Genomic DNA, 22,206 nt, shown 5'->3' with positions numbered 1-22,206 from the left:
AGAGAGAGTGACGTGGAAAACAATATCTCTAGTACTCTCTAGAGAACAAATCGCCAGTTTTAGCTTTAGCCAGCACCTATTTCCAAGATTTAGCCTAAACGGTCGGTAGCCCTGCCCGGCCTGGTCAACGCAGTGTATGATCGCTGGAGTGATTCGTTGTTAAGTCTAATACAGCAGGTATATGAATAGTCGCGCAAGACTTAGGGTTTTTCAATTTGGTCAGAGCTAATGGTGGAAGCTTCGGCATCGTCAGACCCCGTAACGGGGAGAGTAGGAGCCAAGAGAACGGCTCGCCATCCATGACTCCGACGTCGCTGCTGTAAATGGGAGAATAACGGTTGAAAGTTGTCTATCGGCTGAAATGGAGCGACACCTGGGTTGAGACATATCTGACAGCATTTCCGCGTCCAGACGCCATGAAGAAAAGTTGTCCTGGGCTGGCGGGACTTTGTGCGAGGGGATTTTTATATGCGTACTTAACTATCTGTACTTACTGGTGGCACAGACGCTGTTTCATCCTTTCCTACACTGAAATTACCCTTGCCTAACGATTGCGTCTGAAGCTGGGCTTGCAGCACAGCTATCCTCGCTGTAAGGCGATCGYTCTCCTGTATATTATGAGTACAGCGACTGCAATTAGAAGGCATCATGTTAATGTTACTACTTAGCTTCGGCTGTTGAAGGTGCTGACGAACCATGTCCAGATAAAGCGTCCAGAGTGAAAAAGTTGAATGAAAAAAAAGTTGTGAGGGAAAAACAAAAAATATAAACGGTAATTAAAAAGTAAAAACCGTAAAGTTGTCAGGTTGCAAAGTAAGGTTGGCAACAAAACGYACAGCAACACGTCTGCAAGTTGCAAGTTCAAGAGGAAGTTAGTAAGTTTTGCAAGTTGCAAGTTCAAGTTCATATGAGATGAGTAATGTAGGGTATGTAAACATTATATAAAGTGGCATTGTTTAAAGTGATTAGTGATATATTTATTACATCCAATTTGTTATTATTCAAGTGGCAAGAGATTTGAGTCAGTATGTTGGCAGCAGCCACTCAATGTTAGTGATGGCTGTTTAACAGTCTGATGGCCTGATGGCCTAGAAACTGTTTTTCAGTCTCTCGGTCCCAGCTTTGATGCACCTGTACTGACCTTGCCTTYTGGTCAKGCTCCGTAGATGGGCACATCGCTCCCGAGTATACTACTCGCCAATGTCCAGTCTCTTGACAACAAGGTAGACGAAATTCGAGCAAGGGTTGCCTTCCAGGAGAGACATCAGAGATTGTAACATTCTCTGTTTCACGGAAACATGGCTCACTCCGGATACGTTAGAGTCGGTACAGCCTCCCGGTTTCTTCACGCATCGCGCTGACAGAAACAAACATCTCTCTGGTAAGAAGAAGGGCGGGGGTGTATACCTTATGATTTACGAGTCGTGGTGTGATCATAACAACATACAKGAACTCAAGTCCTTTTGTTCACCTGACCTAGAATTCCTTACAATCAAATGCCAACCGCATTATCTACCAAGAGAATTCTCTTCGATTACAATCACAGCCGTGTATATCCCCCCCCAAGCAGACACCTCGACGGCCCTGAAAGAACTTCATTGGACTCTATGTAAACTGGAAACCACATATCCTGAGCCTGCATTTATTGTAGCTGGAGATTTTAACAAGGCTAATCTGAAAACAAGGCWCCGTAARTTTTATCAGCATATCGAATGCGTGACCCGGGCTGGCAAAATTCTGGATCATTGCWACTCTAAATTCCGCGATGCATACAAAGCTCTCCCTCGCCCTCCTTTCAGCAAATCTGACCACGACCCCATTTTGTTGCTCCCAGCCTATAGACAGAAACTAAAACAGGAAACGCCCCTGCTCAGGTCTGTTCAAYGCYGGTCCGACCAATCTGACYCCACGCTTCAAGATTGCTTCGATCACGTGGACTGGGATATGTTCCGGATAGCCTCAGACAACAACATTGATGTATACGCTGATTCGGTGAACGAGTTTATTAGCAAGTACATCGGTGATGTTGTACCCACGGTGACTATTAAAACCTTCCCCAACCAGAAACCGTCGATTGATGGCAGCATTCGCGCAAAACTGAAAGCGCGAACCACTGCTTTTAATCATGGCAAGGCGACCGGAAACATGACCAAATACAAACAGTGTAGCTATTCCCTCCACAAGGCAATCAAACAAGCTAAGCGTCTGTATAGAGACAAASTAGAGTCGCAATTCAACGGCTCAGACACGAGACATATGTGGCAGGGTCTACAGTCAATCACGGATTACAAAAAGAAAACCAGCCCGTCGCAGACACCAACGTCTTGCTCCCAGACAAGCTAAACAACTTCTTTGCTCACTTTGAGGACAATACAGTGCCACTGACACGGCCCGCTACCAAAACCTGTGGGCTCTCCTTCACCGCAGCCAACGTGAGTAAAACATTTAAACGTGTTAACCCTCGCAAGGCTGCCGGCCCAGACGACATCTCAAGCCCCTGGGTCTCGACCCCGCCCTGTGCAACTGGGTCCTGGACTTTGACAGGCCGCCCCCAGAAACGCGACGCGTTTCTATGGGCTAATAGCAGTAAGGCCAAATTCAATGTTAAGAAAAAAAAATAAATCTCCCTACAGGGGTCTTAAAATAAAAAATGAAATAGCTAAATGATCCTTGGTATGGCCATCTTAAAACAATTCCATATGTTAGCTTAGTAGAAACCCAGCCCCGGGCCCTTAGACTCGAAGGGGAATCAATACATATTTCTATAAAAAGACAGGTGCTGCTGATAAYATTGCCATTATCGTCGAGGCAGAGGACATGTACATGTACCCCATGTATCTGATGCTGACTGGCCAGAAAGATTGTGGCATGGGCTACATAAACTGTAGTAAGACAGAGGGGCGCTGTTTAGCTCGCTATGATGCTTTCTCTGGTGACATTGTTTCACCCACTTGCAAATTGACGGAAAGTTGGCGGGTGCACAGCGCACTGTTCGGCACTGTTATTTTGGATGAACGTGCAAAGGCAACCTACTTTTTGAAGTGATTTGTTTGACAATCAGATGAAACATCATGACATGTCTTTACTATAAATCCCATAAAAAAAATTTGAATGGGGGGGGGGGAGAGTGTTCTCAGACTGGCCTCTGCCTGGGCCTCCAAAGCACAAAGTCCGCCCCTGCACATATATTGCTTTTTTCATCCATGGTTAGTTCAACCTTGGCAGCCGTTCCTTGGATCCAGCTTGAGAACACAAAGTAAACCAGTCCAAAAGCCTGTCTTTGGCTGTGACTACTTACCACCACGCTCCCTTAATCTCCTCACACCAGTCAAGAAAGGATCCGATCTGCTACACTAGAACTATTTGGCTACCATTTCAAGCTATCTATTTTGAGGAAATATGAACCCCAAGCAGCTCTACAATATACCATGGCCTTCAGTAGATATCAGTTCATCACGTACCAAGATCTATAGACTCCTGTCACGTTGATTAATGATCGGAGGCGCAGGAATACGTAATAGGGGGGTTTATTTAGTCCATCCCAAAATACAACATGTCATTAAAAGGCACGGGGACGAAGCCCAAAACATACACGTATATAAAATACACAGGAACGTAACCCAAACAAAAGAGCGAGGTTTAAACCTCTAAAGATTACCCGAGACACGACTGTAATAACACTACTGGGAACGAGCCCCGTAATAACACTACCGAGACACAGACCCGTAATAAACTACACGGGACGAGACCGTAATAACACTACACGGGACGAGACCGTAATAAACTACACGGGACGAGACCCGTAATAACACGCATGGGACGAGACCCGTAATAAACTACACGGACGAGACCGTATAACACTACTCGGGACGAGACCCGTAATAACACTACACGGGACGAGACCCGTAATAACACTACACGGACAAAGACTGTAATAACACTACAGGGACGAGACCCGTAATAACACTACACGAGACAAAGACCGTAAATAACACTACACGGGACGAGAACCCGTACATAACACTACACGAGACAAGACCGTAATAACATACATGGGACGAGACCCGTAATAACACGACATGGGACGAGACCGTAAATACACTACACGGGACGAGACTCGTAATAACTACACGGGACGAGACCCGTATAACACTAACGAGACAAGACTGTAATAACACTACATGGGACGAGACCGTAATACACGACATGGGACGAGACCGTATAACACTACACGGGACGAGACTCGTAATAACATACACGGGACGAGACCGTAATAAACTCACACGGGACGAGACTCGTAATAACACTACACGGGACGAAGACCGTAATACACTACAACGGGACAGACTCGTAATAACACTTACACGGGACGAGCTCATTAACTACACGCAACTACACGGGGACGAGACCCGTAATACCATACACGGGACGAGACCCGTAATAACACTACACGGGACGAGACCCGTAATAACACTACACGGGACGAGACCCGTAATAACACTACACGGGACTAGACCCGTAATAACACTACACGGGACAAGACCCGTAATAACACTACATGGGACGAGACAAAATAGTGCACAATACACGTAACACGAAAGCCGAAACAACAAAGCACAGGTACTCACAAGACCAACAGACAAGGGAACAATAACCGACCAGGACAATGGGGAACAGAGGGCACATGATAGCAGAAATCGTGGTAAAGTGAAGTAGAAAATAAAACAAATGCAACACTAAGCATTCAAAGGCCAATGCTGGCTCTGTTGTAAATCTTAGCTGTCAATACAGTCCCAATTTCTGGTGGGGTAGGATTTAGTTTTTATAGTTTTTAATTGTTCTAAAGCTGCTGCCATGTTCTGCCTCAGATAAATCAATAGTGATGTCTCTCTGTGCGACTAAAGTGCAGGCCAGTGAAGATTAATCACTCAACCTCCTGCTTTCACTTCTCCAGACCCATCCTCTTAGAAGTGAATGACCCTTCCTATCAATATTTGCATGGATCAATATTTGCATGCGCCGGCAACCCTGCTAATTAAATGCCTGTCAGTAATTAAACCAGGTGTGATTCTGCTATTATTGCACCATTTTCATCTGCTTAGCTAAACTCGTTTACGGTGTACATTGAGTGTATATACACTGAGGGTACAAAACATCATGAACACCTTCTCTTTCCATGACAGACTGACCAGGTGAATTCAAGTGAAAGCTATGATCCCTTATTGATGTCACTTGTTAAATCCACTTCAATCAGTGTAGATGAATGGAAGGAGACAGGTTAAAGAAGGATTTTTATGCCTTGAGACAATTGAGACATGGATTGTGGCAAGGAGTGGAACATAATACAGTAACTGAACATAGACAGCAACCAAGCTATGTCTACCATGGTTATAGCAGAGAATAGCCATAGTAAGCTTCTCCCAGGAGGGTCTCCACTTCARACACTCTTTGAAAAGGCATTGGGCTTCGTGGACTACATTAACAATATATGAATCTCTACTTTCCTCTCTCTGCTGACAGTTTGGTGTTATTGAAATGTAATTTGTTTTCCGGAGACCTCTTGAGGTGTCTGGGGATTAGTGTGATGGACACACAGGCACACACAGACACACACACACACGCACACGCACACCCCCCCCACACACACACACACAAATGCTAACAAGTGAAAACAGTGGGACAAGATAGAAAGCTTAAAATCCTCTATATTCTAGTGAGAAAAAATGGTGGTTCCGCCTGACAGTGGTCCTCTGGATTATATTAATKATCTGTATTTAAGAATCTCTGCCGGTGGCCTGAACCGTCACAGGACTACGCCATAGACTTCCCCATACAATACTGCCCCCTGCTGTTATTCTCCAGAACACCTACTGTTACTATAGTCTGCAGGATCTACCTGCATGGTCTCTTACATCACCATGTCTCCTTATATTTTGTATCTCTGCAGTTGTGTGTTTCTCTATCTCGCCATGTCAGTATATTTCTGTCATTTTGCATGTCTGTCTCTCGTTTATTATCTAGCAACATCTGTCCTGTTCCTTTTCTTGCAAAATAGGTGTCCAGTCCACTGGAGTAGTTATTATATAATGTCTCTTAATTATGGAGCATGCTGTAATTAATTAACATCATGGATGCACCAACCGTGAAGCTACTGAGGAGGGGAGAGGGAGAGAGAGACAGAGAGAGAGAAGTGCTGTTGGGGGAGAATCATGAAGATGCTGAGAGGACTTACTGTGATAGAATAAATTAATTCACTGATTTGTTTAATTGCTAATTTTACGTGTCTGTTACTTGGTTGGCTTACGAGATCCAAGATGAAGTATCCAGTGAGTTTCCTTTTTTACAGCTCAATACTGTAGACATAAAGATTATGCCGTTTTTTTGTTTTAGGGAAATTGAGGAACAGAGAACCAGAGAATGAGACCAARGAGGAGAGGGGGTCTCCCAAAGATCCCCTGTCAGCGCCAGTCACCCCCACTCTCATCACAAATGGGTAGTCAGAGTCAGGTGTGAAACAGCTACACCCCCAGCAGACAGGAGCACAAGTCCCCAGCAGCACAGTTGCCAGCCAGTGCTGATCAGAACACAGGCACAGCAAGCCGTGTAACTAAAGAGCACCCCAGTGCTGGAGTGAAGGAGGTACAGACAGTACACACTATCAGGTGGCCTGCTGATGAGATTTCCTCTCTGTCTCTATTGCTCAGACCWTAGGAACACCTTAACCGAGAACATTGTTGGATTGAATTACAGTATTGAATCTSAATTCCTCTCCTTTTATCGACTATTCCTTTGTGCATCCCCTACCCTCTCTCACGATTGCTCTATCCATATGTCCTTGTGTCTTTATCTATCGTTCTATCATTGTTCTGACCTACAGTATACCTCCTTATCTGTCTCTCCTTCTCTCGTCTTTGATATCCTACCTATCTACTGTATCGGCTGCTGCAGCCAGGTGAAAGCCAGCTGATATCCTTCGCCTTTTACGKTTAGGCAGACATCGGTGGTCCGGTTCTGGCTCTGTGTGAGGTCATGGAGGGCCCCACGTAAGAGATCAATCTCAAAGGAGAGCCCTCACTGGTCACCTACAGCCTGGACAGAACAGAGATTGACTTTGGTCTTCAGGTATCAAATCAAATCAAATCAAATTTTATTTGTCACATACACATGGTTAGCAGATGTTAATGCGAGTGTAGCGAAATGCTTGTGCTTCTAGTTCCGACAATGCAGTAATAWCCAACAAGTAATCTAACCTAACAATTCCACAACTACTACCTTATACACACAAGTGTAAAGGGATAAAGAATATGTACATAAAGATATATGAATGAGTGATGGTACAGAACGGCATAGGCAAGATGCAGTAGATGGTATAGTGTACAGTCTATACATATGAGTTGAGTAATGTAGGGTATGTAAACATAAAGTGGCATAGTTTAAAGTGGCTAGTGATACATGTATTACATAAAGATGGCAAGATGCAGTAGATGATATAGAGTACAGTATATACATATACATATGAGATGAGTAATGTAGGGTATGTAAACATTATATTAAGTGGCATTGTTTAAAGTGGCTAGTGGTACATTCTTACATAATTTCCATCAATTCCCATTATTAAAGTGGCTGGAGTTGAGTCAGTATGTTGGCAGCGGCCRCTAAATGTTAGTGGTGGCTGTTTAACAGTCTGATGGCCTTGAGATAGAAGCTGTTTTTCAGTCTCTCGGTCCCWGCTTTGATGCACCTGTACTGACCTCGCCTTCTGGATGATAGCGGGGTGAACAGGCAGTGGCTCGGGTGGTTGTTGTCCTTGATGATCTTTATGGCCTTCCTGTGACATCGGGTGGTGTAGGTGTCCTGGAGGGCAGGTAGTTTGCYCCCGGTGATGCGTTGTGCAGACCTCACTACCCTCTGGAGAGCCTTACGGTTGTGGGCGGAACAGTTGCCGTACCAGGTATTTAGCTATACCATGATYATCCTGAAACTGTGTTAGTTGTGTCTGGTTTACTTGTGAAGGATAAAGGTATCTGTGTGAGCTGTCTTTGCTTGTGTTTTTCATTCGTATCATTGATATTCAGACAAGGACTTTTTGATTTTTGATTTGTAAATGAGTGAATCAGCAGAATCATCTCCTCCTTGCCGGTTCAGCATCAATTTTGGTATCCATTCCCCCTCCTCTTCTCTTCTTTCTCCTGCAGTTGTTTGACCATCTGGCCAAGGTAAAAATCATCATGAGGAACACAGGGAGGGTGGGCTTTGAGTTCAGTGCTCTGTTGGGGGACCAGGATGAGTGTGAGGACACTCGGCCTGGACATACCCTGGTCATCCCTWGAACGGTGAGACAGCCCACAGTATAGAGGATATACAGTGCTTTCTGTACCAATCCTCTCTACCAGCACCCCATGTTTAGTATTTAGCGTAACTACATACACACATCTAGTGGTTTTACTGTAGCTATTTAGGGTGTTTTCTGTGTAACCATTTGCCTGTCTCTCATTACTCAAAGGGCTACATCGAGGCGAAGGTTGAGCGGAAGCTGTCAYTGTACTATCTCCCTGGGATCCCTTAGGTTTTCCACAAGACTTTCCAGCTGCAGGTAGCTTTGTGTGAACCAGAGAGCATCMCTCTCAGAGGAGAGGGCATTTTCCCCAGGATGTGTCTGGACCCAGTGCTCTGTATGTGCCTTTGTTCACCATCTCCATACTGTGAAACAGTTTTGTTGCAGTATGTTACTCTCTATTCTTGCCTTGTGTAGATGAGAGATATACTGCAGCGGTGAAGGAGTCCACGGAGGCCCTGGAGGAGGACAGGAGAGATAAAGGCACCAGTCGGCCTACCACTGGAGAGGGCCTCCTGTCTGACGGGGACTACATCCCTACAGTTAGTATAGTCAACTCTATCACTAATCTATTTTCCCGTGATTCATGTACATAGATCTCACCATTAGCAAAGCCAATTTGTTCAGTTTGTATACCAGACATGATACCTGGGTGATGTGTGGACAGATGTGTGTGACATTTATTTCACTCTCACTGTGCTCAGCATGATTCCCTGCTGCAGATGGAGGTAGAGAGGCTCTTGGTGAAACAGAATGCCATGGCTATTGAGAAGAGACAAGGGGACCATAGAGACACACCTGCGTCCACTAGAAAGTGGCGCAAGAAGCTTAGCAGGTAGGCTCACATGCAAGTACGTAATCACACCATGGCTATGCATATATTCAGCTCATTACTGAAAGTGGGATCTCACTAAGTCTCATGTTTAAGTTCCTCTTGATGGAGTACACACTGGATTTTGGCTATGTGATCCAGGGTAGTGTTTCTACTCACATAGTTAGTCAAAGTGACAAACACTGGGCCCATGTCTATTTCCTTCTGGGCTGACTGCCGATCACTTACAGGCACAGGGGGTTCCTGGGCAGCATTTGGAATGAATGTAGRTAGATAATGCTATATGTGGATGGTTTTGATCCAGAGCTGTCTCTTATCCTCGGGGTGAAGAACCTGCCCTATTGTAAGAATGAGACTTCTGAAGTGAAGTTTGAGCCAATCTRGATCTGAGGGAGATCAGTACTGTCATGCCTATACAGGTACAGCAGGAAAACTGTTGCACGAATAGCTAACAGTAGTAGATTTTTTATTACATTTTTTTATTTAACCTTTATTTAATTAGGCAAGTCAGTTAAGAACAAATTCTTATTTACAATGACGGCCAAACCGACACTGGGCCAATTGTGCGCCGCCCTATGGGACTCCCAACCATGCAGCCTGGATTCGAACCAGGGACTGCAGTAATGCCTCTTGCACTGAGATGCAGTGCCTTAGACCGCTACGCACTCTGGAGTATCCTCTGTGTACGTGCTGTTTTGTTGTTTTCCAACATGTGGGAAATATTTTGACCCCTAGTTTTTTAAGGTCAAACAGGCTGAATGTGCCATGGTGCCGTTGTACTGTGTGTTGTGATTGCCAGATAKTTGGGGGCCCTGCAGTCCAGATCCGTCTGTGTGCCGTAGTCACCATATCCGCCCTCTCAACCTCCACGGAAATGCTGCAGTTTGACAGCATCCAGTGTTGCACTGTTTCAGGTGACCACTGTCCAGCTGTTCAACCACGAGTGTCACGGTTTTCTAAAATAGAACCCAGAAGCAGANTGTCACGGTTTTCTAAAATAGAACCCAGAAGCAGACCAGGACAAGGAGAGTAGGACGAAGGTGAGTATTTATTTACAAGTTTAAACGTAGAGGTAGAAAGATCCAGGTGGCGGAGCGGGCAGCGGAGGTGAGTTRATGGGAGTGAATAGGCAGATCCAAGGGAGTAACAGAAGCCACCGACGACCAGGCAGGGATGGGGTGAGTGTTCCGGGTGAATGACTGTAGACAGAACAAACGGAGGTAAGTTCAAGGCAAGCAAGACGTACAAAACAACAAAACAAACTCTAACAAACTGGAGGCTGATACGCTGGCACAACATACTGTTCATGGCTAACGATCCAGCAGGGAATGGATGTCAGGTCAGAGCTTATGAAGTGGAGGGGTGATGATCAGGACCAGGTGTGCAGATAGCTGATGGGATACAGGTGCGGGTAATCAGAGATCTCCCAACTAACTACGTCGCCCGGCAACCAGACAGGGTGCGTTCCAGGACACCGGAAAAACACTCCAGGACAGAACACAGGCAAAAACAGACTCAGGAAGCGGGATTCGTGACAACGARCCTGTACCCTGTGAGTGGAGCATCGCAGAAGAGCAACAGCCCAAGAAGAAGGTACACTACCCAGCATAAGCACTGGTATTCTATACTGCCTCATGGTTTATAAGGGGTTTGTTGAAGCTGAGGGATATTTTCACAAACAGCAGACAGCAAAACTGTACAGTACAAAAKAACACACCCTTTAAACAGATGACTTGTCAGTGTGTTTAACCTAAATTATGTGCTTTTACCATTAAAGCAAATAGCTAATTAGGTGCATTTTTGTTCATTATCTTGTGTTTTATTATGGATTAAATATTTAAAAACAGGATATTAAGGGTATTAGCTGSAGGGCTTTGGCCCATTTTTCTTCTTGTCTTGTGTGTCTTCAGAGAATAATTATAGACCCCCAGGGTCCACACTAGTCTACTGAGAAGTGAAGCTCATCTCATTTATATTTGGGCTTTATCTTTACCAGTAGGACTGCATTGTATCACAGAGTAAACCAATATCACGATACAAATATTCACCAAGTCCTCTTCAGTAATGAAATTATCCACCTAGATACTTATTAGGCTATGGTATAGATATTGTATCTCTCTGTTATTGTTTAAATGTATTATACCATGGCATTGTTGAATACTMATTTCTGATTGGCTTGAAGGGCATACTAGAGCGTGCATTATTTCCCTATAATGCACAATATATTTGCACGGTAGAATTCAATRGCTATAGTTCTTACATGTTCTATGTTTGAGYTGCTTTTGAAAGCAAAAGTCGAATCGAAAACATTATTGGAATTATTGATTTCGATTTTCATAGTAGCCAGCTAGGATTRMTGGTTTGATTAGCTAAACTAGCAAGTCTGTTTGGTTACCAAGGCAACTACTGTCGCTAGCTAGTAAACTTGCTAGCTACTTCAGTGGATGTTGAACACATTTCTACCTGCAAATGAACACAATTCTGTGTTAAATTATAGCCATGGTATAAAAGGGACAATCAACTCGGGGCTTGCGTTGTGGAACACACCATCCACGTCGTTCATTATTTTCCAGAGAACGCATTGCCCCTCGTTGRTTATCCCTTTCTTTACTGTTAATAATTGTTATTAATTCAAGTAATATGTGCCTATAGCCTGTGTTTAGATTGACAAGCACCTGAGATGGAAGGCCAGATTGGAGCAACATCCTCCTCCAGGTGTGTTTGAGATGCTTCCTTCAACAGGAATTCTGTATCCTGTAGACAGGGTCAACATCCAGGTCAAATTCAGCCCAGCTGAGTGGGTAAGTAAGTCCAAAAGGCCCATTACAGTTTAATATATTTAAGCAGTCATGACTGCAGGGAACACGGCTCTCTCATAAATTACAGAAAAAGTTTGAACTTGTCTCTCTCGTCTGTTCTGTTAACATTGCATGTCGGCATTTTCTCAGTATTTCCAGAGCTCATCTTTCTCATGAATGATGGAGTCAGGATGAACTGGTCACAGCCAGCTGGGAACAGAAATGAGCCCTGGCAGACACAGATAAGAGGACAKACTCACAGAGGGCCTTATCTCTCTCTGCCGCATTATGGACCTCCTCCATCAGATACACACACCTATGACAGTTCTGCTGCCTGGTGCTTTAGAGTCTTGATGGCATTGGGTGGAGATTAGCTGAACCTAGCTAAAAGATTGGTGAAGCCTCTACAGTGTGTGTCTGGTTGGTGAAAGTAATGTTGAAGAGTCAGGGAGAGACAGAGACAACTAAGGGAATACTGGGAGAGAGAGAGTGTTGGCTGGGCTGCAGTTCAGATGGTGTCTGGCTGCTTCCCTGGATGTGAATGGCTGTGTTGTTTCCATAGAGGGTGTACAGCCAGAGGCTGGTGGTGTCGGTGGCCAAAAGCACCCAGAAGATGCTGCTGCTGRCCCAGGGGCAGGGAGAGGAGCCCCAGCTGGAGTTCTCCTCCTTTGTGCTGGAGCTGGGACCCACCCTGCCATTCAGTGCTGGAGAGGAGRCTGACGTGATCATATGGAACCCCTGCCTCTTTCCCATYGAGTTCTAATACCGGGAGTTTGACAAGAAAAACCATGAGGAAGAGAAGGTGAAATCATTTGACTGCCTCTAATGGTGGACCTTGGCAGACATGGTTCTTATCAAAGAAAACATCAATTTTATGTTGAATGATCTCCTATGTTCTATTTAGGTTGTATTACCTTTCAAGTACTAAGAAAGACAGTTTAAGAGTTTTGGAATATAATCTCTCCCTCTCTCTTAATATTCTGCGTATGATGAAGGGCTATGATGGCCAGAATTTCCTGCTGTTGCCCCCACGTGCCCCAGGAGAGTCACTAACTCCTGAGCTAATTGACTATTATAATGACCACAACTGTGAGGAGGAGGACGGTAGGTCTGCTCTGCAGTGGAATCACACTTGTATTTTTATTCTGCTGTCAGACTGTCTGAACACCTCTTATCAGGATGGAGAAGACATATCTACAAAATGAAAGTGTCTGCGGAGCAGTACATTAATATTTACTGATAGCTTACTGATTTAGAGGTCATGTATAATCCATTGGGGTGACTTCTGGGACTTTCGGTATAAAAGGCCTAGTTTGATCTGCAGTGGAAGCTTTGATTTGACCTGGGATAATCTGCAGTGGAAGTTCTCACTGACTCAAAGCGTTGTCTGGTTCCCCAGAGTGAGGAGGCGTCTGAAGCAGGGGAGAAGGCAGAGTAGGAAGAGGAGCTGGCCACCCCACCCCTTCCAGAACGACTCATGGAGGAAAAGAAAAAGGCAGCTCCCTCCAAGATGAGACGTCATGTGGAGGTACTGAACAAGACCAAATAGATAACACTATCACACTCCAAACAGTACAAATGACTTACCATTGCAGAAACAGATAGAACAGCTGAACATCATTCACACTGCTCACAGTATGCAACTTTGTCACAGAATACCACAGACATTATATGTAACGCTGGTATGAATGATTCGGGAGACAGGCGCAGTAATGCGTAATGTTTTTATTTATTTCACCCAAATCACAGCGTGCCATGTTAAGGCAMGGGGACAAAGACCAAACAAACACATGTACAACACACAGGGTTGAAACCCAAATAAAAGAGCGACGAGTACCTCGAATAAATAACACAAGAGCACAATGATTATCACACGGGACGAGACCCATAATCATCAGYGCAATCCACAATGGCACGAAAGCCAAAACACACAGCACAGGTACTCACACGCACCAACGGACAGTGTCAACCCAGTGTCCAGAGCTATCGCCCACCACATGGGCATTGACCTATCACCTGAGGGCCAGGCTGCACGAAACCGCCGGACATCGCAGTCATTGTGCATGGGGCTCCCCTCTCAGGAAAGCAGCGGCACATCTACCATTTGAAAAAGTAGCAGTGAGAAAAGCATTTATCTGTGTGCAGGTAAAACGGGCACAACAGTGACTCTTGACAWACACTAAGGTGCAGCATGTCTAAGCATTGATGCTGTGGTGCTGGTTGCATTGTCCTCAGGGATGACCTCTGCTAACCTGCAGGCCCACAAGCTGTGTGCCAAGGCTGCCATTGAGCATGCTCAGAAGAGGGTGGAGGAGGCCGGTGAGTCTCAGCTTGATGGATAGGTATTCACGGGGCGTCTCACTCTGTAGATAGCCAATGATAACTGTATCAAACAAATTGTAATTTATGGCATTAAAGTCTAACATTAAACTAACTTTGGATGAACTATATACTGTGTTTGTAGTTGTCTAACTGTAGATGTGATGTTAGGGGGAGTGATGAGCTCTACAGTAGAGTCTCACAACTCAATCGCTGGTTGAAAACTATTTTCTGCCCCTCCCAAAAGATAGAATTTTGTAGATAATTGGCCCTCTTTCTGGGACTCACCCACAAACAGGACCAAGCCTGGCCTGCTGAGGAGTGACGGACTCCATCCTAGCTGGAGGGGTGCTCTCATCTTATCTACCAACATAGACAGGGCTCTAACTCCTCTAGCTCCACAATGAAATAGGGTGCAGGCCAGGCAGCAGGATTTTAGCCAGCCTGCCAGCTTAGTGGAGTCTGCCACTAGCACAGTCAGTGTAGTCAGCTCAGCTATCCCCATTGAGACCGTGTCTGTGCCTCGACCTAGGTTGGGCAAAACTAAACATGGCGGTGTTCGCCTTAGCAATCTCACTAGGATAAAGACCTCCTCCATTCCTGCCATTATTGAAAGAGATCGTGATACCTCACATCTCAAAATAGGGCTACTTAATGTTAGATCCGCTCACTCAAAGGCAGTTAAGTCAATGAACTAATCACTGATCATAATCTTGATGTGATTGGCCTGACTGAAACATGGCTTAAGCCTGATGAATTGACTGTGTTAAATGAGGCCTCACCTCCTGGTTACACTAGTGACCATATCCCCCGTGCATCCCGCAAAGGTGAAGGTGTTGCTAACATTTACATAGCAAATTTCAATTTACAATTTTTTTTACGTTTTCGTCTTTTTAAGCTTCTAGTCATGAAATCTAGCAGCTACTCAATCACTTTTTATAGTTACTGTTTACAGGCCTCCTGGGCCATATACAGCGTTCCTCACTGAGTTCCCTGAATTCCTATCGACCTTCTAGTCATAGCAGATAAATATTCAAGATTTTTGTGTGATTTTAATATTCACATGGAAAAGCCCACAGACCCACTCCAAAAGCCTTTCGGAGCCATCATCGACTCAGTGGTTTTGTCCAACAGTCTCTGGACCTCCTCACTGTCACAGTCATACTCTGGACCTAGTTTTTTCCCATGAAAAATGTTTGGATCTTAATGTTTTTCCTCATAATCCTGGACTATCGGACCACCATTTTATTACGTTTGCAATCGCAACAAATAATCTGCTCAGACCCCAACCAAGGAGCATCAAAAGTTGTGCTATAAATCTCAGAACACACAAGATTCCTTGATGCCCTTCCAGACTCCCTCTGCCTACCCAAGGACGTCAGAGGACAAAAATCAGTTAACCACCTAACTGAGGAACTCAATTTTAACCTTGCGCAATACCCTAGAGCATTTGCACCACTAAAAAACTAAAAACATTTGTCATAAGAAAAACTAGCTCCCTGGTTATACAGAAAATACCCGAGCTCTGAAGCAAGCTTCCAGAAAACTGGAACGGAAATGGCGCCACACCAAACTGGAAGTCTTTCCGACTAGCTTTGGAAAGACAGTACCGTGCAGTATCGAAGAGCCCTCACTGCTGCTCGATCATCCTATTTTTCCAACTTAATTGAGGAAAATAAAACAATCCGAATTTCTTTTTGATACTGTCGCAAAGCTAACTAAAAAGCAACATTCCCCAAGTGAGGATGGCTTTTCACTTAAGCGGATAATAATTCATGAACATTCTTTAGAATAGCTATGAAGTCATTAGGAAAGCAAATTACGGACTCCTTTTTAAATCTGCGTATTCCTCCAAAGCTCAGGTGTCCTGAGTCTGCACAACTCGCCAGGACCTAGGATCAAAAGAGGTGTCACCCCTGGCCTTGTATTCTTTGTTTTCTTTATTATGTTAGTAGGTCAGGGTTGACATGGGAATGTTTGTGTTTTGGTGTTATATGGTAAAGGGTGTGGGTTTAGTGTATGGGTGTGTTGAGTGAATTTTTCTAGGTATGTCTATGGTTGAGTGTATGTTTCCTAGGTATGTCTATGGTTGCCTGAGTGGTTTCTCAATCAGAGACAGATGTCTTTCATTTGTCTCTGATTGGGAGCCATATTTAAGGCAGCATAGGCATCAGGCATTTTGGGTAATTGTTCTATGTCTGTGTCTATGTTGTACGTTTTGATGCTTGTGTATGCACTTACGTTGTTAGCTTCACAGTTGTTTTGTTGTTTTGTTTAGTTTGTATTTGAGTGGCGTGTTTCATCTTCGTCTAATAAAAGAAGATGTATTTTTCTCACGCTGCGCCTTGGATCCACTCTTTCACCCATAGACGACCTGACAGAGAGAGACACTTAAGTGGTTTTTAGTACTAATATCGTCTTGACACAATGATGAAATTAATCATGGCTCTAAACCTTCAAGCTGCATACTGGACCCTATTCCAACTAAACTACTTAAGAGCTGCGTCATGTGCTTGGCCCTCCTATGTTTGAACATAATAAACGGCTCTCTATCCACTGGCATGTGTAACCAAACTCACTAAAAGTGGCAGTAATAAAGCCTCTCTTGAAAAAGCCAAACCTGACCCAGAAATATTTAAAAACTATCGCCATATCGAATCTTCCATTCCTCTCAAAAATTGTAGAAAAAAGCTGTTGCACAGCAAATCAATGCCTTCCTGAAGACAAACAATGTATACGAAAAGCTTCAGTCTGGTTTTAGACCCGCATCATAGCACTGAGACTGCACTTGTAGGTGGTAAATTACCTTAATGGCGTCAGGACCGAGGCTCTGCATCTGTCCTCGTGCTCTACGACCTTAGTGCTGCCCTTGATACCATCGTCACCACATTCTTTTGGAGAGATTGGAAACCCAAATTGGTCTACACGGCAAGTTTGCCCTGGTTTAGATCTTATCTGTTGAAATATCAGTTTTGTCTCTGGTGAATGGTTTGTCCTTGACAAATCAACTGTACATTTCGTGTGTTCCTCAAGGTTCCGTTTTAGGACCACTATTGTTTTCCACTATTATATGTTACCTCTTGGGGATGTCATTCGAAAAACATAATTAACTTTCACTGGCTATGCGGAGATGGACACACAGCTGTACATTTCAAGGAAAATGGTGAAGCCCCAAAATTGCCCTCGCCTAGAAGCCTGTGTTTCAGACCATGAAGAATGGACTTGCTGAAACGTTCTTTACTTTTAAAACTCGACAAACAGAGATGCTTGTTCCTAGGTCCCAAGAAACAAAAGAGATCTTCTGTTGAATCTGACAATTAATCTTTGGGTTTTTAAAGTCGTCTAATAAAACTGTGGAAGGACCGCGGCGTACTCTGGACCCTTGATCTCTCTTTTGATGAACATATCAAGGACTGTTTTCAAGGACAAGCTGTTTTTCCATCTACAGTGAGGAAAAGTATTTGATCCCCTGGCTGATTTGTACGTTTGCCCACTGACAAAAAAAAATTATTCAGTCTATAATTTTAATGGTTAGGTTTATATTGAACAGTTGAAGACAGGAATAACAACAAAAAAAATAATCCAGAAAAATGCATGTCCAAAAAATGTTATAATTGATTTGCATTTAATGAGGAAATAAGCTTAGTGACCCCCGCTGCAAAACATGACGTAAACTTTGGTGGCAAAACCCTTGTTGCCAATCACAGAGTCAGCGTTTCTTGTATGGCCACCAGTTGTGCAACCAACATCTCAGGAGGGATTTCTGTCCCACTCCTCTTTGCAGAATCTCTTCAATCATTAAGGTTTCCGAGGCTGAGTTTGGCAAACTCGAACCTTCAGCTCCCCTCCCAGATTTTCTATGGATTAAGGTCTGGGAGACTGGCTAGGCCACTCCGGAACCTTAATGTGCGTCTTCTTGAGCACTGCCTTTGTTGCCTTGGCCGTGTGTTTTGGCGTTCTTGCTCATGCTGGAATACCCATCCACGACCCGTTTTCAATACCCGGCTGGAGGAAGGAGGTTTTCACCAAGTTGCCGGTAACATGGGGCCCGTCCATCGTCCCTTTTGATGCGGTTGAAGTTGTCTGTCCTTTAGCAGAAAACACCCCCAAAGCATAATGGTTCCACCTCCAGTTGACGGTGGGGATGGTTTCTTGGGTCATAGGCAGCATTCCTTCCTTCCTCAAACACGGCAAGTTGGGTGATGCCAAAAGAACTCCATTTTGGTCTCATCTGACCACAACACTTACCCAGTTGTCCTCTGAATCATTCAGATGTTCATTTGGCCAAACTTCAGCACGGGCATGTATATGCTGCTTTTCTTGAGCAGGGGGACCTTGCGGGCGCGCTGCAGATTTTCGTCTTACGCATAGTGTGTTACAATTGTTTTTCTTGATGACTATGGTCCCAGCGGCCTTGGAGATTCATTGACAAGATCCTCCTGTGTATGTTCTGGGCTGATTTCCTCACCGCTTCTTCTATGATCATTGCAACTCACGAGGTGAAGATCTTGCATGGAGCCCCAGGCTGAGGAGATTGACAGGTCTTGTGTTCTTCCATTTGCGAATATCACAGAAACTGTTTCAACCTTTCACCCAAGCTGCTTGGCCGATGTCTGTAGGCCCATTCCAGCCTTGTGTAGGTCTACAATCTTGTCCCGGACATCCTTGGAGAGCTCTTTTGGTCATTGGCCTGGTGGAGAGTTTGGAATCTGATTGATTGATTGCTTCTGTGGGACAGGTATCTTTTATACAGGTAAGAAACTGAGATTAGGAGCACATCCTTTAAAGAGTGTCGCTCCTAACCTCGTTCGTTACCTGTAGAAAGACACCTGGGAGCAGAAAATCCTTTTTGATGAGAAGGGGTCAAATACTTAATTTCCCTCAATTTTAAAATGCAAATGTCAATTTATAAACATTTTTTGACATGCATTTTTCTGGATATTTTTGTTGTTATGCTGTCTCTCACTTTCAATAAACCTACCATTAAAATTATAGACTGATATAAGTTCTTTGTCAGTGGGCAAACGTAACAAAATCAGCAGGGGAATCAAATACTTTTTCCCTCACTGTAGACATATCTGATTACTTTAGAAATGATTAACAAGAATTTGAAGCTAATGAACGGGTCCAATTTATACCGGTAAGCTATTACATGAAAGATTACCATGCTATTGTTTGAAGAGAGTGCACAGTTACAGTTGAGTCGGGAAGTTTTACATACACCTTAGCCAAATACATTTAAACTCAGTTTTTCACATTCTGACATTTATTACTAGTAAAAAATTCCCTGTTCTTAGGTCAGTTAGGATCACCACTTTATTTTAAGGAATGTGAATGTTCCAAAATAATAGAGAGAAGGATTTATTTCAGCTTTTATTTTGGTCATCACATTCCCAGTGGTGCGTCAGAAGTTTACATACACTCAATAAGAATTTCGTAGCCTTGCCTTTAAATTGTTAAACTTTGTGGCAAAACGTTCCGGGTAGCCTTCCACAAGCTTCCCACCAATAATGGGTGATTTTGCCCATTCCTCCTGAGAGAGCTGGGTAACTGAGTCAGTTTGTAGGGGCCTCCTTGCTCGACACGCTTTTTCAGATCTGCCCACAAAATTTTCTATGGGATTGAGGTCCAGGCTTGTGAGGGCCACTCCAATACCTTGACTTGTTGTCCTTAAGCCTTTGGACACAGCTGTTGGACGTACTGCTTGGGGATCATTGTCCATTTGGAAGACCATCTGCAGCCAAACTTTAACTCGCTGACTGACTGTCTGAGATGTTGCTTATGATATCCACATAATTTCCTACCTCATGACGCTATCTATTTTGAGTGCACCAGTCCCTCCTGCAGCAAAGCACCACACAACATGATGCTGCCACCCCGGGCGTTCATGGTTTGGATGATGGTGTTTCTTCGGCTTGCCAAGCCTCCCCCTTTTTCCTCCAAACATAACGTATGGTTCTTATTGGCCAAAACAGTTCTATTTTTTTGTTTATCATCAGACCAAAGGACATTGTTTCCAAAAGTACAATATTTGTTCCCCTGTGCAGTTACAAACCATGAGTCGGCTTTTTTATGGCGGGTTCGAGCAGTGGCTTCTTTCTTGCTAGTGCCTTTTCAGGTTATGTCCAATATTATGACTCGTTTTACGTGGTATAGATACCTTTTTACCTGTTCCTCCACATCTTCACAAAGGTCCTTTGCTTGTTCTGGATTGATTTGCAACCTTTTCCCACCAAAGTACTTTATAATGGGTACAGAACGCGTCTCCTTTCCTGACTGTAGGAACGGCGCTGCGTGGTCCCCCTGGTGTTTATACTGCGTTACTATTGTTTTACAGATGAACGTGGTACCGTCAGGCGTTTGGAAATTGCTCCCAAGAATGAACAGATTTTGTGGAGTCTACAATTTTTTTGGAGGTCTTGGCTGATTCCTTTTGATTTTCCCATGATGTCAAGCAAAAGGCACTGAGTTTGAAAGGTAAGCCTGAAATACATCCAAAAGTATAACCTCCAATTGATTAAATGATGTCAATTAAGCCTATCTGAAGCTTCTAAGCCATGACATCATTTTCTGGGAATTTTCCAAAAGCTGTTTAAAGGCAACAGTCAAGTGTGTAAACTTCTGACCCACTGAATTGTAATACAGTGAAATATAAGTAAATAATCTGTCTGTAAACAAGTGTTGGAAAAATGACTGGTGTCATGCACAAAGTAGAGTCCCAAACCGATACTTGCCAAAACTATAGTTTTTAACAAGATATGTGTGGCGTGGTTGAAAATCGGAGGTTCAATACTCCAAAACTAATTATATGTAAACTTCCGACTTCAAACTATATGTACTTGAAATGTGTCAATAACCAGTTATGCAATTTGAGTAGATATACTCCAAATGGAGTGCAATGGTTCATGGATCAGTCTAAACCGCTGCACGTACACTCTGCCATCTAGTGGCCAAAATCTAAATCGGCCCCCTAAACGTGCAATAATACATTCTTTTACCAGATCTAATTGTTGATATTCTCTGACTATTAAATTTCACATTTCCACAAACTTCAAAGTTATCCTTTCAAATGGTATCAAGATATGCATATCCTTGCTTTGGTCCTAGCTACAGGAGTAGGATTTGGGGTATGTCATTTTAGGCGAAAATTAAAGAAAGGGTCCTATCTTTAAGAGGTTTATAATGCATCTTTACTTTTACTGGGAACCATGACAATTGGAATACTTTTTCCACCACTCTTTTGCTGTAGTCAATCCTTACTTTGTAATTGTTGTAACTCATCCTGACATAAGATATCTTATCAATGAATGTGGATCAGCAGTTAGGCCAGACCCAGACGTAAATTTTTAAATGCAGAATAAGCATTGATATTCCCTGCTATCACAGTCTTCTTCAGGAACAGTCTGCTGTTCTATTAGCATTCTCCCCACACGTGCTACTATGTCTGTACACATGCCATACATCTCTACTGCGAGAGATTTAAAACTAACTGTTAAAGAAATAAAAAACACTGTTTTTGAGGCAAACAGTATAAATTTGCTTGCCATTCATATTTTATAGATTCGTACCCACATTACTGAACATATTGTCTCCGCAAGACTTTATAACTTTATTCATTGCAGTTTGAGTGCTTTGCTTGAACATCAGAAATTAATGCATGCATATCTTAGCACATTTTTCTATCTAGAACTTAAATGGTTCTCGGCAGCCCATTGGGGAACCCTTTATAAGAACAGTTTTTGATTCCAGGTTGGAACCCTTCTGTTCAAAGTAGAACCTATGGGTTCCATGTTAGGAACCCTTCCCCCATGAACCCCAAAAAGAGTTTCTACCTGGAACCAAAAACAATTCTACCTGTGAACCCAAAAAAGGGTTCCTCCAGATGGGGACAGCCAAAGAACCCTTTTTTCTGAAAAGCGTAG

At 43.7% G+C, this 22,206-nt stretch overlaps 1 pseudogene; it reads left to right on the top strand.

Annotated features, from left to right (window-relative positions):
• LOC111960984 (hydrocephalus-inducing protein homolog) overlaps window positions 1–22,206 on the top strand; it is a 79,981-nt pseudogene that overhangs the window by 45,817 nt on the left and 11,958 nt on the right.

This window comes from Salvelinus sp. IW2-2015, linkage group LG4q.1:29, assembly GCF_002910315.2.
Source record: "Salvelinus sp. IW2-2015 linkage group LG4q.1:29, ASM291031v2, whole genome shotgun sequence".
NCBI classification, from domain to species: domain Eukaryota; kingdom Metazoa; phylum Chordata; class Actinopteri; order Salmoniformes; family Salmonidae; genus Salvelinus; species Salvelinus sp. IW2-2015.
The sequence above is the reverse complement of the archived record's forward strand: the minus strand, read 5'-3'. Positions and strand labels throughout refer to the sequence as shown.